Consider the following 6,824-nt stretch of genomic DNA (forward strand, 5'->3'; position numbering starts at 1 on the left):
TAATGATTGGTTAACAGAACTTACATTGAAATGAATCACTGATAGAGATCGGTAAATTGAGCATCATTATCTAACCTGTTTCATGGAATACAATACGTTTTGTTCTGAAATTCGCAGGGCATGCCAGTTTGGTAAAAGCTGCCGCCAACTTAAATGAAATGAATCCTACCTTCAACGCAAAGGCCACGTTTTGAGAACATAAAGACACCACGATGCAACATATGACGTGATACTTTATACTGTTTTCTTATTTAGACGGTTATCATTCTAAATCGGTAGCACTTCCCATAATAATAATGGATTCCGCTCTCCTCTCACATCTAACCTGGTGTAGGTTTTTTATAATGAATTCGGCCCAGAGAAAAACGCATATCAATGATAACTGCAAGTTTCCGATTTCGCTTTTGGAATAGCCATCGTTTATTTGTCTTTATAGCAACAGGGACGTTATTTTGTACAATGCATTTTCAGACTATCATTAGCTCCCTCACTCTTTTTATATGAATGGAAGTCTCTTGTATCAACAATATCAAACAGAAGACAAAACACGTAACATGAAGTTGTATTCAAATAACGTTTTACCATATTTTATATAATGCGCTTAACTCATTACAATATATTAATGGTTCTTTTTACTGGCTTCCTAATGGAATCAACAAAATTACTTTTGCAACATATGGCAGGTTGTCCAGCTGCATTCAATTTGTGTTCCTTCTGTAATTTCACTTAACTGATTTCATTCTGTTTTTGTTAAATGTGGTTAATAGGTGTGATCAATATATGAAATTAACGTATTGGATAAATAACCTTTATTTTTGAAATCCCATTACTGTTATAAATTTCGTCATGACTCAGAATGCTGAAGATTGTCAGCCAATGCAAAAGCATCATGATTTAAGACACCACACACACTCACACACACACACAGATACACACACACATAACGGCATGCACAGACACAGACACACACAGATACACAAACACAGATAAACACACACAAACAGCTACACATAACGTCATGCACAGACACACACACACAGATAAACAAACAGAGATACACACAGATACAAATATGCATAAAGTCATGCACAGACACACACAGATACACAAACACAGATACACACACAGATACAAATAACGTCATGCACAGACACACACACACAGATACACATAACGCCATGCAAAGACACACATACACAGATGCACAAACACAGATACACACACAAACAGATACACATAATGTCATGCACACACGCACACACACACCCAGATACACCTACACATAACGTCATGCACAGACACAAATGCATACCCATAGACCGAAACTTGCGCACAAAACACGGCCACACACACATATATAAACATATACACATATACAATACATTCACACACAAAAACACACACACACAAATAAACATAAGCACACACACACCCACACAATCACAAATATACAAATATACAATTAGTAGCAGAAATCGGCTACACAGCCCTTCGAACCTGCTCCGACATTCAATAACAACATGACTGATCATCGACCGCAACCCCACTTTCCCACCCGAACTCCATATCACTTGATTCTCCTAGAGTCCAAACATCTCTCGCTCTCAGCCTTGAATATACTCAATGAATCAGCATCCACAGCCCTTTGGGGTAGAGAATTCCCAAGATTCATAATCCTCTCAGTGAAGAAATTCCTCCTCATCTCAGTGTTATACCCCTTATCCTGAGACTGTTCCTCCTATTTTTCGACTCTCCAGCCAGGGGAAATAACCTCTCAGCATCTACCCTATTAATCCCTCTCAGAATCTTATATGTTCCAATGAGATCACCTGTCATTTTTCTAACTCCATAGAGTAAAGGCTCAATCTACTCAAACTCGCATAGGAAAAAGCCCACATCCAAGGAATCAGTCTAGTGAACCTTCTCTGCACTCCCTCTAAGGCATGTATGCACTTTCTTAGATAAGGAGACCAAAACTGTGCTCAGTACTCCAGGTGTGGTCTCACCACAAAGCTCTGTACAATTGTAGTAAGACTTCCATACTCGTATTCACCAACCCAGTTACAATAAAGGACAACAAGCCATTTGCCTTCTGCATTGCTTGCTGTGCCTGCATGCTAACTTTCTGTGTTTACTGACCGAGGGCAACTAAATCTCTCTGAACACCAACATTTAAAAATTTCTCAGCATTCAAAATAATCTGCTCTTCTATTCTTGCTACTAAAGTGGATAACCTCACACTTCTCCACATTATAGTCCATCGACTACATAAGTGCCCACTCACTTAACCTCTCTATATCCCTTTGGAGGCTCTTTGTGTTCTCCTCACAGCTTACTTCCCCACCTAGCTTTGTATCATCAGCAAACTTGGATATATTGCACTCGGTCACATCATTAATATAGATTGTAAATATACATAAAGACACACACACACGCACATGAATTGCTTTATATGCAGAATGTATATATTTCGCATCTCTCACAACCTCGGGTTTGGGGAATGGAGTCGGGGGGCGGGCTGCAGGCAACTCATATGCAAAAAAGCACAATCGCATCTGCCACCAGGCCAGCGGTTACTGCATAGAATCCGGACAATCTGAGGTCCATACTGTAATGATATCAGCAAATAGTGATGTTATTTGCCTGTTTGATTATGATGCCTTAGCAGCATGATTGCAGGTATTGATTACTTATGCCTGACCAGCAGAGGTCATGTGACCGAGACAAGCGAGGCAGTTGAGTTTAGTTTCAGTTTCGTTCTAGATGCATCACTAGCTTAATGCCTCCTGTAATGCTGTTAACTTTGAGTTGAATATATTTTAGATTAAAAGACATTCTCTTTCATAAATGTCTCATCATTGAACCCACAAAGAAATCAATACATGGTGTCAGAAGTGGCTGAAAGAGATGAAGAGAAAAATTCTGAAGTTAAATCAGCTCTCCACAGATTAACAAGCCAAAAGAGAACATCGTTGCTTACCATTAGAGAATAGCTAACAAAGTGAAAAATGGAAGGTTTACTCCCACCAGCGACGCATCATTTGACAGGTAATGTGGCTGAAAATTGGAGGAGATTCAAACAACGTGTGGGGTTGTATTTATCAGCAATCGGAGCTGACGAGAAAAGTAATGAAAGGAAATCGTCACTGTTCTTACATGTCGTGGGTGATGAAGCGCTGGAGGTGTATAATAACTTCACATTCGCTGTTGATGGAGACAAAATGAAGCTAGATAAAATAATGGAACAGTTTGAGGCCTACTGCATACCTAAATGTAACGTGATGTTTGAGAGGCACAGATTTTTCACATGTGTACAGAAAACGGGTGAGACTATTGATCAGTATGTGACTGAACTGAGAAACAGAAACAAATCGTGTGAATTTGGGGGACTGACAGACTCGCTGATAAAAGACAGACTGGTGTGTGGTATTCCAGATAATGGTCTAAGGGAAAGACTGCAAAGAGAGCAAGATCTAGACCTGGGAAAAGCCATAGCACTGAGTAGGGCTACAGAGACTGTGAAGTTGCAGGCAAAGGAGCTGTTCAGTGATAGTAGCTGCAACGTGGATGCAGTGAGTAAGAACGGACACAAACCGTTTAACAAAAAGAGCGCCAATGTGAAAAAGGAGGTGTGGCCAGCAAACGAAAATGAAAGGGACAATCGAAAGTCATGTAGTCGATGCGGTACACAGCATACACCAAAAGAGTGTCCAGCATATGGTAAAAAATGCAATAGTTGCAACAAGAACAACCATTATGCCCGTGGCTGTAAGAAGCAAATGCAACAAAGCAAGGTCCATGCAGTAGATGAAAGCGAGATAGAGGAGTTCAATGTAGATGTTGTGTCTGAAAACAAAGAAGAAAGAGACTGGATGTTCACACTAAAAGTGAATGACATACATATTCCATTTAAATTGGATACTGGAGCACAAGTTAATGTGATATCAGAGACTGATTTTAAGAAAATTAGACCCAGACCAAAGATACATGGAATAAAAGTGAAAGTGACAGGATACACAGGTGCTGATATACCAGTGAAAGGAAGATGCATTGTCAAAGTATCACACAAGAACAGAGAGCACATGCTAGCATTAATCGTGGTGCCAAAGGATGTGCAAGCCATACTAGGTTTAAAAGCCTGTGAGAGACTGAACCTGGTAAAGAGAGTCCTCATTGTGGAAAGCGAAGGAGAGACAGTCTATGATGAACTGAATGTTGCGTACACACTGGGTAAGCTGATGTATGCAGCAGACACGTTGTCCAGAGCTGTTGACCCAGGAGAGCCCGCAAACACAGTGAAAAGACTGATGTACAAGGCAAAAGACAGTGGAACTGACTTCTACCAGAGCATGCTTGTATACCGCACAACGCCGCTCGAGTGTGGTATGTCACCAGCCCAACTCCTGATGGGACGTCGGCTAAGGTCAAACCTACCCATCCCGGAGAACCTCCTGAAAACAAAAGAGGGGGAGAAAGTGAGGAAGTCCAAAGAGCAACAGAAAGAAAAGCAAAAGTGCTACTATGACAGAGGAACACAAAACCTACCTGAACTCCACACTGGTGACCAAGTAAGGTTCAAAGACAAAACAAACACATGGACTCAGAAGGGAACTGTCCTGAGTGAAGTTCAACCAAGATCATACACCATTCAGACAGATGAGGGTGCTGTTCTGAGAAGAAATCGTCGAGATCTTCTCATGGGACCAGCCACAGCAGGTCAAGAGACTGATACTGTTGAACAACCTGATCACACAGCTGAGAACCAATCATCTGAGGCAACAACTCAGATTCAAGGAGAATCAATCAGAATATCCTCAAGACACGTGAAGCCTCCTGAGAGACTCATTGAGCAGGTTTAAGGACTATTGTTATAGAAGGAAGTAATGTTATCTTATTCTTTCTTCAAGTTCTAGTGTATTTACATATTTCATGCGAGCACACAAAGCAAGGTTAAAAAACCTTGATCATGATAATGATAATGTAAGTTCATTAAGTGTTACAGTTAAAATGCAGATTAATACAAAGAAAAAATATTGTTAGTTAAAAGTAAAATACTTTTGTTTTAAGGAAAGGAGATGTAATGATATCAGCAAATAGTGATGTTATTTGCCTGTTTGATTATGATGCCTTAGCAGCATGATTGCAGGTATTGATTACTTATGCCTGACCAGCAGAGGTCATGTGACTGAGACAAGCAAGGCAGTTGAGTTTAGTTTCAGTTTCGTTCTAGATGCATTACTAGCTTAATGTCTCCTGTAATGCTGTTAACTTTGAGTTGAATATACTTTAGATTAAAAGACATTCTCTTTCATAAATGTCTCTTCATTGAACCCACAAAGAAATCAATACACATACCTGTAGTAATGGTTGTGTAGGAACACATTGTGCAGCTTTAAGCAGGGTTCGGCACTATTTTTGTTGCACTTATTACAGTTCTACGGAGTACTACATCTGCAGAGTACTATACTCGGGAATTTGGCTAGTGAAGGGGTTGTTAAGGATTGATCTCTTTGAAAAATGCCATTACATTTTGCATTTAACATTTGGGCCTAGAAATTCAGTTGCGTTTGCGCCCACTTATTGGCTATAAAGTGGTTTGCGCCTGAAGTTTTTTATCGCCCGAAATTCAGATGGACCCTAACATCGGCCTTAGCTGGTAGCACCGCGCCAGCACCGATGACATCATCGGTGTGCGCAGCGCCCTGGTTGCAATGCTATTCCGGCCCGATGGCCAAATTCAGTTGCGGCTGCCTCGCCCGTGGCAGCCGCAAACAGCGTTTGTGAAACGGGGGTTTGCAGCTCCGAAAGGCCGGCACATAAAGGTGGAGCGGCGGCCGGCCGCTTTCCCGGCGGCCGCCTGCCCGCACCTCCCTCCCCAGACTCCTGCACCACCCCCCCACGGCATTGATGTCTGAGTCCCGCGAGCCCGGCACTTCTCCGTGGTGCTGGGCTCATTTGCCGGGGGAATCCTCCGGTGATCTGACGGCTGCAGGCAGCTCCTCCTTAAGAGAAGGAGGAGGCCTGCAGTACCCCAGCCTGCCGCACCGCATCGGGTGCCGCAGCGGGAGTTGGACGCCTGAAAGTGACATTCATCGCCCCTAGCGAGGCGGCCAAACCCTGCAATAGCGCCCACCGCCGTCTTGGCCCATCACAACTGAATTTTAGGCGGGCGCTACGGGAATCCTGGCGAGCGCAAAATTTTGGGCGCAAAATATCTGGTGGGGCCAGACCGAATTTCTAGGCCCTGGTGTTTAACTTAACTTTAATCTTAACTTGTAGTTTATTTCACAATGGTAAACAAACTGCCTGCTAGTGCCAGTTGCACAGTTAAAGCGGTATCTAGCTAGAACTGATTACCTGGTAATTCCTGTCAGCAGTGGCTGAATCAGGGGTTTGGAATTTATGCTGGTGTAATAATGCATGGAGGTAAGTAGCACACAGTCCAGGTCTAAGGATTACTGCTTCTACAGAGTAATGAACTCGGAAATTTGCTGAGTGAGGGTACTGGCTGAGGTGGGGGTGTGGGGGTAAAAGGTTCTGCTTGATGCATAACAAAAATAAACAGCAAGGTTAAATTATGACTGTGGGCTAAGTTACAGTAAAGACCTAATCCACTATCAACATCCTGGGGGTTACCATTGATCAGAAACTGAACTGGGCCAGCCATATAAATACTGTGGCTACAAGAGAAGGCCAGAGACTGGGAATTCTGTGGCGAGTGTCTCACCTCCTGACTCCCCAAAGCCTTTCCACCATCTACAAGGCGCAAGTTAGGAGTGTGATGGAATACTCTCCACTTGCCTGGATGAGTGCAGCTCCAACAA

Source organism: Somniosus microcephalus, unplaced genomic scaffold (assembly GCF_052327205.1).
Source record: "Somniosus microcephalus isolate GS21.2 unplaced genomic scaffold, FLI_Smic_1.0 unresolved_chr9, whole genome shotgun sequence".
Classification (NCBI taxonomy): domain Eukaryota; kingdom Metazoa; phylum Chordata; class Chondrichthyes; order Squaliformes; family Somniosidae; genus Somniosus; species Somniosus microcephalus.